The sequence below is a fragment of the Podarcis tiliguerta genome (assembly GCF_965153285.1).
Source record: "Podarcis tiliguerta genome assembly, chromosome: 2".
Classification (NCBI taxonomy): Eukaryota; Metazoa; Chordata; class Lepidosauria; order Squamata; family Lacertidae; genus Podarcis; species Podarcis tiliguerta.
In genome coordinates, this window is record NC_139535.1 from 100,047,948 (window position 1) to 100,060,942 (window position 12,995).

Consider the following 12,995-nt stretch of genomic DNA (forward strand, 5'->3'; position numbering starts at 1 on the left):
ATCTTATAACTTCTTTGAAAACTGCAAACAAATTCAGATGAATGCTGGAAGGGAGCTGTAGACCTTTCTACCCTTTGCCTTAATTCCTCACATCTTACTACTGTTATTAATGCAGTAATACTTTGCCCAGCTCTGTTGCAATCCTACTTCTGCTAACTTCAATCATGTGCCCTCAGCGTAAAAATAGTTAAACCAGAGCTAAATTTGAACTATTCAATCAGCTTATTGTAAAAATATATTTTGGTTAGGGAATATGACATACAACAATAGTTCGTGTTAGCCCGTGGATGTAACTTTTTCTCTCCATTTATGGAGGTTAAATTTGGTTTGAGTAAGATTATGAGAAAGCTCCTGAATTGTCTTCTGCACAGTGCTGCCAACCTGAATAAAAAATGGGGGGGGGGGCAGGTAACCCCACACAATCAATTTCCCACATGGTCTAGTCCTTCCCCTGCCCACCCCCCTAATATCCTTAAGAGGGTCTCATCTCCAGTCTTCAGAGAGTAGCTGGAATTGGGAAGACAGAAAAAGGTCCTCCTTTCCTTCTACTCTGCAGTTTTAATCTGAAAATCTTAGGTGTAGTACTGCGCCCAGAGCTCAGAAACTGCTCGCACTGATGAAATTCCCTGTCACAAAGTGCACCTAGAACAATGGGAGTTTCAAACACTGAGAGCGACATAACCTCACCCTGGAACAAAGGACCAAGGGATTCACATTCCAAAAGGAAAGCCCTCCAAGCTGTCTGAGAAATAATGCACTGTCTGATGCTGAGCGTGTTTTAGTGATACACAACATAATATTTAATAACAGCACTCTTCTTTTGGAGCCAGGCTATTAGAAGACCACAAGTGCTCCTTGTAAATAGAGCCTTGGTTTGTCTCAGGCGATAATGCAGAAGATGGATAATTCCCACTCTAATATATATGTTTTGGCCTATTGTGTTGATGTCAAATGAAGCCAGACTCAGGATGGACACTCTAAAGCGTTTTTATCTCTTGGCGCTAAGTAAAATAAGCTGTGAGAGGCACACAATGGAGAAAGTGGATTTAGCATCCTTTGGAGCCTTTTAGGGGATATGACTTCTAATTGTGCATTCTCTTTGTGTCACAGGGAAACACAAGGCTAGCAAATGTAACCTTTAAGCAGCAGGGATAGAACAGCTGCATAAATTGTTAAATGTCACATAAAGCATTGTCAAAGCAAAGCACAGCCAGTTCTTTTCTTTAATCTGGATTTATTTATTTATAACATAAAAAACGACGATAAAACAAGATTCTGTTCCCAGTTACAAGCAGCAGGGAGAGGTGGAATCACTGGGTAATTCATCCAAGTGCATCAGAATTCAGCTGCCTCTCCCAACCCTATCCGGCCACTATCACCCGTGTAGGAAGGAGAGACCTAGTTCACAGCTAATAGCAGAGGAAAAGCCGGAGGGTGAGCACACTTTAGTGCATATCTGTCAGGACATGTAAGTGTTAGAAAACTCTGGAAAGGACTGGGGAGTCCCACCACACATAAACCAGCAACTTGGCACATCAGAAGTTCTCTGGCATCTGGTCTGGTGATTTAGGACAAGTTGTGGCAAGAAGAGATGTGATAGCAGTGGCAGTAGCGGCAGGATTAACATGTTGAAGGGATATAGGTTATGGATTACAAACCTGCCCCATCCACCTTTAATTTCCCTTGATTCTCATTCCTGGATACTGCTGTGAGGGAGAAGATGCTTGGAAAAGGGGTCACAGTGTATGGACCCAGTATTGGTTGCAAGTACAGCTTAGTGGTCTGCCAGTTCCATAGTATCTAAGACAGTCTAATGAGGCTTGATGGCAGCTAGGCATGGCTTCAACCAGTTTTCACTGGTGGTGTCCTATGGTTCAACAGAATATGGAGAAAAGGACTCAAGTCAGCATGTGGATCAACCTTTTAAGTAAGTAGGAAATGTATGGAGTGCAATGGAGAAAGTTGGCAGATTGTTAATTTCCCAACCCCAGCTCAAATTCTCTTTGCCTTATGCATAGACCTGTATAACTGAAGGAACGTCTCCACCTCCATGACACTGAGGGCCAGTTCCAAGGGCCATCTGGCAGTTCCCTCACTGCAAGAAGTGAAGCTATAGGGAACCAGGAAGAGGACCTTCTCTGTAGTGGCACCTTCCCATCAGATGTCAAACAGATAAACGACTGTTTGCACAGCTTTCTGAAGACATCAGAAGGCAGCCCTGTATGTTTTAATGTTTGATGTTTTGCTGTGTTTTTATTATATTGGAAGCCATTCAGAGAGGTTGGGGCAACCCAATCAGATGGGTGGGGTATAAGTATTAGTATTAGTATTAGTAGTAGTAGTAGTAGTAGTAGTAGTAGCAGCAGCAGCATTATTATTAACACCATATATTTATCAAGGTGGGTTGTCTTCTGTCTGTGTGTTCCCACACTTTTTATGCCATTGGCTAGCAGCTCTTGTCCTTCCTTCAAAGATGACTGGTCAGCAGGGAAGGAGTGCGGTCGACTCACAACTTAAAATTAAAATGTTTAAATTACGCGATGTCAGCTTTACATGATTGGCAACCAGCTGGTTGGAATCACACAACGGATTGCGCAGAAGGCTGAGAGCGTAAAAGCTCTTTTGGTGCAGGGTTTTCCCAACACAGAAAGAGCTTTTGAGCTCTCAGAGTTGCTTATCAAGCTCTGTTGAGATCTTGCAGGAACTCAGCCCTCCCCCTGGGACTCCCAGTATACTCTCAGGGTAGCATATGAGCAAATACGTTTTACATATTTGAATATAGGAGGAGGTTATATGTAAATCAATGATTAATTGTCCCTTTGTGTCGAAATTGCTTCCCTCCCTCCTACATCCCCTTGTGTACATTCACTACACCCAGGAGATGGACTAGATTGCTCTCCAAGCTTAAAACCCATTCCGAAATCTATGCCTACCAATTCCCGTATAACATTTTTTCTTTACAGAGTGCCTATGAAACATTTTCTAGTCATAAGGGCTAGAATAGGCATAAAATGAGAGTTTCTCTAGGAATGCTGTTGCTATGCTCAAACAGCTTATGCAAATAGACTCTCCCCGCAACTGCTGGAAAACAGCTCATGAGATCTGGGGAGGGCCAGTTTTTTGCGGGGCCATAGTAGGACGGGAAAATCAAGTATTGGAAGGAGACACCTTCTAGAAGCAAGAACTTTTAAATCCTTGCGTGGTAGGTTTAACAGAGAATGAGCCCTGCTCATGTAACATATCTTAGTGAGTAGACAGCAAGGGTGTGGGATTGTGACTGGTGGCCTCCCTCTCCTACTGTCCACATGTTCTTCCAAAGTTCTGCGCAGGCTCTGGATTCTTGATTGGAGACACTGCAAGATGATGTACTTAATTGTGCCCCAATTATGGGTACAGTGCCTAGGCATGTGCAGATTATAAACAGGGTTCACAAAAAGTTATACTCCCTCTGAAAGCGCGGGTACGTTGCTTGGGGGTACTCCTGGATCCTTTGCTATATCTTGAAGCTCTAGTGGCCTCGGTGACACAGAATACTTTCTATCAGCTTTGGCTGGTGGCCCAGTTGCGCCTCTTTTTGGATAGGGATAACCCAGCTTCTGTTGTCTGTGCTCTGATAACCTGTAGGTAGGATTAGTGGAAGGCGTTATATATAGGGCTGCCTCTTTAGATGGTTTAGAAACTTCAGCTGGTGCTGAATTTGGCAGCTGATGAGACTTGCCACCTCACGACACTCACAGAAACATTGAAATCAATTCCTATCATTCTACTTTTTTTGTCTAATTAGCATTCCACTCAAAATGAGACCTTGAATTGACTTTGAGCTACTCTGTGTTTCTCATGCTCACGAATAACCACTTTGTTGTTTGCTCAGATGGTAACTGAACTCCAATCAACGAGTTTTTAAATATAATTGAAATTGATTACCCGAAGCACGATTTAGAACAATAGGCTTTGCAAAAATTGCCTTGTTGAAAGCTAGAGCAAAGTAAAACATTACTTTTATCTCTTAGACTGTATCTGTAAAAAAAAAAAGCTTTGTTCTTTTTCAAAGCAGATGGCTCTTCTTTCTTTAACAGAAAAGAAAAAGATTACACACACTTCATAGTATAGGTCCACAAATACAGTTGCCTCTGGCAACCATAAATTTAATTATTGTAACCAGTAAAGAAAACTTTCAGTATATTTCACTATAGGAGTAAAAGGTAAAGGGACCCCTGACCATTAGGTCCAGTTGTGACCGACTCTGGGTTGCGGCGCTCATCTTGCTTTATTGGCCAGGTCATGTGGCCAGCATGATGAAGCCGCTTCTGGTGAACCAGAGCAGCGCATGGAAACGCTGTTTACCTTCCCGCCGGAGCAGTACCTATTTATCTACTTGCACTTTGACATGCTTTTGAACTGCTAGGTTGGCAGGAGCAGGGACCGAGCAACGGGAGTTCACCCCGTCACGGGGATTCGAACCGCTGACCTTCTGATCAGCAAGTCCTAGGCTCTGTGGTTTAACCCACAGCACCATCCGCGTCCCTCACTATAGGAGTAATATGGTTTTTAAAGTTGGCAGTACCAGTGGGTGGTAGAGGTTGCCTCTTTCCAGCTGGCACCCGGCTTTCAGTCATGGGTTGGTGGGAGAATATTGCTGTTGTTTGCATCCATCTGTCTCAAGAGACAATGCAGTGTGCCTCCGGGGGTGAAGTGAAACCACTGCGTTAGCAGCACCAAAGTGAGCTCCGCAGGGTGCAAGCCTGGACAGTATGTATGGATGTCCTGATCTGCCCAGATAACAAGACAGACACACACACCCTGGCCTTGTTTATGTGGTCCACAGGGAAAGCAGAGCAATACATTTGGCAGTAGTTTGGCTGCAGGAGATGCCGGGAGGAGGGGCATACAAGGCGCCATCCAACCGTCTTAGGCACTCCACTTTGGATTTGTGTAGGGTTTACCCCTTAGGCTTTTCTTCTCCCAAAAATGTCCCGCAAGGCAGTGGAAGTATAGGATAAGAGTTTTCCTTTTCCTAAATGGGCTGCCTTCTCTGGGTTGAGGAGCCCCATCTGCCCCTCACTTCCCTCTACAGCAGGCTTCCTCAACCTCGGCCCTCCAGATGTTTTGAGACTACAATTCCCATCATCCCTGACCACTGGTCCTGTTAGCTAGGGATCATGGGAGTTGTAGGCCAAAAAATATCTGGAGGGCCCAGTCTGCCTATGCCTGATCTTGAGGTTGAGGAAGCCTGCTCTACAGCATGTGCAGAAGCCTCCTTCTTGACCGTTCGACCCGCTGTTGGTCTCATCCGCTCGATCCGCCGGAACTTGTCTTCTTATGCAGGTGTATGTCGTCTCTGTGTCCCCAAAGGACTCTGGAGTTCAGATTTTCTTTTTATATTTTGCTTTGAGGGGTTATGTTTTTTGTTTTGTTTTTGGAAGTCAGTGAATAATGTACTTTGCAAATTTGTGAGTGTTGTTGTTGTTTAGTCGTGTCCGGCTCTTCGTGACCCCATGGACCAGAGCACGCCAGGCACTCCTGTCCACTGCCTCCCGCAGTTTGGTCAAACTCATGCTGGTAGCTTCGAGAACACTGTCCAACCATCTTGTCCTCTCTCATCCCCTTCTCCTTGTGCCCTCCATCTTTCCCAACATCAGGGTCTTTTCCAGGGAGTCTTCTCTTCTCATGAGGTGGCCAAAGTATTGGAGCCTCAGTTTCACGATCTGTCTTTCCAGTGAGCACTCAGGGCTGATTTCCTTAAGAATGGAGAGGTTTGATCTTCTTGCAGTCCATTGTGAGTGTTTAACTTTAACCTATTTCGACTAATGTTGGATATTACCCTGTAGTTTATTATTTTTTCTACAAAGCCCTGTGTGTGCAGTTTTGTGGAAAATATATAAATGTCCAAGTATTCTTTTAACTGTAAAAACAATTTTACAATTTTCTAAGTTTTTTATAAGCTTGTAATTTTTAAACAGTTGAAATATCTCTGCAGTTTAAAGGGGTAAAACATTTCTTGCGTTCATATGAACTTTGAATTCACCTGACACACGTCTCCTTAGCAGATTCCTGTCATTCCTCCTTTTTTATTTTTTGAATTTTGGCTACAAATGGAATGCACTTAGAGATGCATTATTCACCAGCGGCATGACCAGGCACTCTTGCAGTACTTAACTTTTAAAAAATCTTTTTCAGCTTCAGAGGAAAAAGAAAGAAAGAAGTAAGGTCCAAATCAGGCATGTTATTGGCGATCTTTTTTGTTTAAAACCAGGTCTGCTTCAATTACTTATAAAGCAAAGGGCTGGGACATTTTTAGAGCAAAAGTAGATAAGGATGATTAACTCTTCCCCCCTTTATCTCGGTCTTCTCTCTTCATATATTTCTTTCCTCAGCCAATCTGTTTCATCTGGGTGAAAAAGTATTTGAGGGAAGACCTAACAAGGAAGTGATAGATGCAGGAGGGCTGAGATCTTCTCATTTGCTTGCGCCCCCTTTGCTCTAAAAATATAATTTATTTATTTCATAAAATTTGTACACTGTTTGATTGTAAAACAATAACAACATGAAAGCAGTTTACAAAATAATACAACAATAAAGTCTAGAAAAAATAGTTTAAAATATATGAAAAATTAAAATACTAAAATGCATGTGTACACACACAGAGAGACGGACAGAGAGAGACTTTCCTGGAAAGGGAACAAAAGTGAAATAAGTCTGATTCTTCCATCTCTCTAAAAATTATACAACAATAATGCGTATCATACAGGCTCTGATTTTTCAGTACCATACAGATATACCCAATTTGCATATGGAATGCCATTAAATAATCCTTCCAAAGAAGCTGATACAATGACATCTCAGGCAATTAATGTACAGTTATATAGTCTGGGACAAATAACAATCTCCAGTAATTAGCACATCCCTCTTGCGGTTATTGATGTTTCATCCTCGGGAGTGAGTAGTTGCTCTCTTGATGAAGGGAGCTCTCCATGTTTCTCAATGTAATTTCTACCATGGCTTAAAGGATGGAAGGGAGCAGATTTTGCAAGTACATGAGAAATTGGCAAGTACATGCCAATTTGGAAGAGAAGTGGGCTAGCTTCGGGCCAGAGCCTTGTAGCTCTACCCATTAATTGCTTTTCCATTTTTTGTTGCTTGCTTGCTGGTTGTTTGGTTTTTAAAAAAACCACAATTCACTAGGGAAAGGGGTGACAAGAAGTTTTGCCCAAACTGGAAAAGTAATTCTGCAGAAATTGTCAAGGGGAAAGCCCTTCTTCATGCAGCACATAGTTAAACTATGGAACTCACTCCCACAGGAGGCCACCAACTTCAGTGGTTTTTTAAAAGGATTTGACAAATTAACAGAGGAGAAATGTAAAAAAAGGTAAAGGACCCCTGGACAGTGAAGTCCAGTCGAAGCATTCTGGTTACTCCTTGCGTCCTCCTTGCAAATGCTTTGGGTAATGAGCCAGTGTGGTGTAGTGGTTAAGAGCGATAGACTCGTAATCTGGGGAACCGGGTTTGCTTCCCTGCTCCTCCACATGCAGCTGCTGGGTGACCTTGGGCTAGTCACACTTCTTTGAAGTCTCCCAGCCCCACTCACCTCACAGAGTGTTTGTTGTGGGGGAGGAAGGGAAAGGAGAATGTTAGCCATCTTGAGACTCTTTGGGTAGTGATAAAGCGGGATATCAAATCCAAACTCTTCCCTTCTTCTTCTTCTTCTTCTTCTTCTTCTTCTTCTCCTCCGCTAACCTGGAAGTAGGTGCTCCTGGAAGCAAACTTTGTCCCAGGATGTGAGCGGAAGTTGTGCACTGGAGACGTGCGCACAGCAGGAGGCCCCATTAGTGAAAGCTCGCCTCAGGTTAAGAACGGTTTCATGTTAAGAATGGACCTCCGGAGCGAATTAAGTTCGTAACCAGAGGTACCACTGTATAGGGTTGCAGCGGTCATCTTGCTTTCAGGCTGAGGGAGCCAGTGTTTGTCCACAGACTGCTTACCGGGTCATGGGGCCAGCATGACTAAACCACTTCTGGCGCAACAGAACACTGTGACAGAAGCCAGATTGCATGGAAACGCCGTTTACCTTCCCGCCGCAGCAGTACCTATTTATCTACTTGCACAGGCATGTTTTGAGCTGCTAGGTTGGCAGAAGCTGGGACAGAGTAACGGGAGCTCACCCCGTTGCGGGGATTCGAACCACCAACCTTCCGATCGGCAAGCCCAAGAGGCTCAGTGGTTTTGGACCTCAGTGCCACCCGCATCCAATGGAGAAGAATAAGCTTATAAATGACTGCTAGCCATGATGGCTACGCTCTGCCTCCACAGTTGGAGGCAGTAATACTTCTAGATACCAGAAGCCACAGGAAGAGGGAGTGCTCTTGTGTTCGGATCTCACTTGCTGGTTTCCCCACAGGTATCTAAGCTGTCACTGTTAGAACAGGATGCTGGACGAGATGGGGCCTGATCCAGCAAGCTTTACGTGTATTATTGTGATGGAGATTTGGCGTGGTTCTTACCTCATCAGTGTTACAAGGTGGCTGAAGGTTGTATGTTTATATTCTTTAAATGAAGAATACAAGCATACAACCTTCAGCCACCTTGTAACACTGATTTTTTTTTTAAGTTTGTAACCTTTGCGTTGCTCTCCACAGCCTCATTCGCTGCCCATATTTCACTTTGGGGCTCCTGAGGGTGATGTGATTAAAACAAAAACAAAAACTTGACTTGGAATAACTTGGAACAGATTTTTACATTGCCCTAATTAGGATATTCCCAGTCCTGTTATACAGCACCCCCTCCACCTTTTGCAGAACACTCGGGGGTGTTAAACAGTGCTTTAAAAGGCTGAAGTGGAAGTTATACTATATATCTCCCCTCCAAGCCAGATGCGGGGGGGGGGGGGGGCAGGGCAGTGCTCAGCTTTTCCTCCCTCCTCCCTAAACCCATCTTCTACTGTGCTTTGGTTTTTTTGTGGGAGGAACCTTCCGGAACATGAAGTTCCCTTCCCTGCCATCCTGAAGCTGCCTCCGGAGCAGGGAAGGTTCCCGGTTTAAAAATTATTCTAATTGTAGGCTTTGTCACAAAACCACAAGGATGTCTTGCAGAAAACGCTGGTGCTTCTCTCGGTGCTGACACTAAATACACACAGGCTCAGTTCAAGGCATATCCAGGCATGCTGATGGGCAGCTTCGTGCTGTAGCCTTGAGCCTCCTCCTCTGAGCTAGCTAAATAAGAGTTATAGAGTGCCTTTTAAAAAAAAGAGCAAGAATGCATTTACAGACAGGCTCAGGTGAACAACCTATAAATCTTCCTTGTAGATGTTTTTCAGTAAATCATTCTGAGAACCAAAGGGTACATTGAACCCCCTGAACTGAATGTCATGCCTCCCTTTGCTGCAGATGCAGATTGGACTTTTTCTCGCTCGCGTCTCCGTGTCTCTCCCTTCCACAAATCTCTTTTTACTGTGGAAGGTACCCATGCTCAGGAACGCCTTTGCTCTCACCTGTGAAATGTTGCAGGGCACGCAGATATCTTGTGCTGCCCGGCCTCTTCCATTTCCATTCCTGTGGCAATGTCTGGGGCCAGTAGGAGAGTATGTAGCATTGGCTGCAGAAAGGAGCACTGTTTTTTGGCGGGGGAGGCAGCACACCCTGTGGCAGAAAGCACTGAAAAATGGCGAGGCATCAGCAGAGTCCCCCAAGGGACCCAAGGGGCCCAGTTGCCAGTCAGGAGCTGGCATAGCGAGAAAACGGACAAGCACATCCTTCTGCCCTCAATGGCACGAGTGGTGGGGCTTTGGATGCAATGGCGGGTCTGCCCCTCTTCTTGCTGGGCTTTGCTGCTCCCCAGCCAGGCTTTGGATTGCTCTGCCCAGTACAGTGGTACCTCGGGTTAAGAACTTCATTCGTTCCGGAGATCCGTTCTTAACCTGAAATTGTTCTTAAGCTGAAGCACCACTTTAGCTAATGGGGCCTCCTGCTGCTGCCGTGCTGCCGGAGCACAATTTCTGTTCTCATCCTGAAGCAAAGTTCTTAACACGAGGTAATATTTCTGGGTTAGCGGAGTCTGTAACCTGAAGCGTATATAACCCGAGGTACCACTGTACGCTTGAAAGTAATATAACCCATGCTCTTTTTCTAGAAAAAGAGGTGCCGGAACTCACTATGAACGCCTCCCTTGTTGTCTTAGAATGGCAATGGCGTTCACCTGAGAGGTGCCAGAACTGAGTTCCGGAGAGCAGGGGCGTAGGAAGGGGGTGGGTGGGAGCTGACTGCCCTGGGTGCCCTCACTGAGGGGGGTGACATTCAGCACGCTGCCTGCCCACGACTCCCAAGCCTACCCCAAGCTGTCGGGGTAAGGGGGGGAGCTGGTCCGCTGTAGGAATGATTGCTGGGTGCGGAGCACACTCCCCACCCGCGGGCAGCCTTACCTGCCTACACGCGTGACCTTGAGGTGCAGGGCACACCCCCCCTCACAGATAAAGCCACAGCTGTCTGAACATCTTGCCCTCTGTCTAACCTTTTGCGGTCTCGGTAGTCTGTGGTGTCCTGTCTGTGACCTTTGTCTCTTTCGTCATACACTGTGCAAGGGGAAAATGACGCGGTGGAAACAGGTGCCGAAATAACTTTGTACCACCCCACGATCTCGGGACTGGAAGATGTGTAAAGGTCACAGCCCAAAATGTATCTGCCTGGGTTTGCATATTGTGTCAATAAAAGGAGCCTCCACAGAGCTAGCCGGCAGCTTCCTTGCAGCTCACAGCTCACCTGCATTATCAACTCCTGCCTCATGTCCTTCATTTCATGCTGCTTTGCTGACAGCATTCCCCCCTTTTCCCTTTGTTTTGACAGCAAGGGGGAGGCTTGGGAGTCGTGGGTGGGCAGTGTGGCCAAGATCCGCCATGGGTGGCTCGCTCCGCCCCCCGGCGGCAGGGCACACATGCCACTCTGGCACCCGAACGGCTATCCCATGCCTGGGAGGGCACCCTGTGCACTTGCCCCCTCGGGAGCGCGCCTGTCCTGGGCAGCGCGGGCATATGCTCTGCCGCTGCTGGAGAGTTCCGGCTGAAGGGGGGAAAGCCCTGAATATAATTTAAAAGTGCCTAGATGCTGCTGAATTGTGCTACATATTTACACTCTTTTCAGCCCTAAAAAATATGTGCGTATATAATCCATTCTTGCTGTCATTTCAAACACCTGAAATACGAGCCCATTCAGACCCTGAGCAGTTGGAATGGGATTGCAGACCAAAGATACACAAGTGCTCCACTTATATCCCTGGAACATTTGAACATATTCTGATGCTGTGCTAGGACACTTTGGACCTTACTGTTCTCCATGGGACCAGTATGTGTCCCAGCAAATGACTGAATTTTCCCATCTCTGCTTGGCAGCATCCGTTGTTCACATTTTAATTTATAATTTTATGGCTAGGACAGCTTCTACCTGGGAACTCTCTGTTGACAGTAAAGCTTATAATCCACCCCCCTTTCTTGCCTTTCCTGTTGTTCAGATGAATTCTATGCTAGTTCTATATGCTACAGTATATTAATGTAATCTGTATGGCGATCAGTTGCAAAATCGTCCTTGGCTTCCACAGAGGTGAGATTGAGTATAAAGATCAATCTGCTATTGTGCAATTTTTTACACAGAAAAACATCTCCGTAGGTTAAATGATCCACAAGCTTTTAAGCAGACGTTAGTAGCCGAGTTCGAATTATGAATACATTAAATGTATAACAAAAATCCACTTGTGCTATGGTAGGCACAGTTTGTAATAATGATATAACACTTCATCTGCAGGGTTAATGCCACAATATAAGCATCAGCTTTTTAAATACCCAAGGCACAAAGGCCATTCTGTAACTCTTGGTTATCTGTAATTGGATGATCTCGGTTTTAACTCAACACAGTACTTTCAGAAATGTGCATTTTAAAAGATCAAGTACAATGTGTACTTCATATTTTTGTTTTGTTTTTTACTTTACTTGGTTTTCACTAAAATGTTTTAATGTTGAAATGTACCCACTAAATAGAGACTTGACTTTTGCAAATATCTTGGGTGGGATTCAACTAAGTTGTTGCATGCACACAAAGAGGTCGGCTCACACAATAGGACTTCTCCCCCTCAGCCCTTCCTCATGCCCCCCCCCCATTTCTGTTCCAGAGTGATGGTGAAAAGCCCAGAACTGGTGGGGTTTTTTTTGGGGGGGGGGGAGAATAGGAGGGAAAGCCTTTTTACATGAGCAGAGCCATTCCATGCACACATAACCCCATTTAGCACTACCCTGAATCCCCCCCGCCTTGGTTTATGTTTAATTTTAAAAATCTGAGCTGCTACTGAATTTAGCTAGGTTTAACTGAAGTCAAAGTCTATTCTGAAAGTTGTTAAACACTTGCACTTCTGCACTTATTTAATATTTTTGTGGACAGTTTACAACTAATGTCCTTTAAGTTTTACATTACCGGTATATACATTTTGCAGTATATGCATTCTGTTAACTGAAATAAGTGTATTTTACACCTAATTATAGTTATTTTAAAATGTTTTTAATTGTTTTTATTGATAATATTAACATTTCCTGTCAACCGCTTTAGAGGTTTTATCAACTGGTATATAAATTTTGTTAATTAAATGAAGCAGGTAATTGAATAATAAATTGTTGCCAAAAGAAAAAGAGGAAGAAGTTAGTTTTGTTTCGCATCATACTGTCCCTGCCATCCTGAGGATGAATCTCTTGGGGATTTAGGCTACTATTTACAAATCAGTTCAAAGGAATCTTCAAGGTCTTTTGAAAAATAATGCATTCATGTTACTTTAGATATTTCATTCCTTCTCTGCCCACTTCTGGAACAAATCCATTCAGGTTCTCCTATAATCAAAAACTATTTTTAATAGTCTCAGGTGGGCTGAGATGCTGTATGTAGAGTGGCCCAAATAGGGGCAGCTATGGGAAGAAAGAAATGTTTGAAATGGCCCATCTAAGCTGACACATCTAGGAGCAATTTGTGTGA

General features: G+C 44.5%; 1 protein-coding gene across 3 annotated transcripts in view; it reads left to right on the forward strand.

The window, feature by feature from the left end:
* PITPNC1 (phosphatidylinositol transfer protein cytoplasmic 1) overlaps positions 1–12,995 on the forward strand; it is a 132,259-nt gene that overhangs the window by 51,548 nt on the left and 67,716 nt on the right. The window lies entirely within an intron of this gene.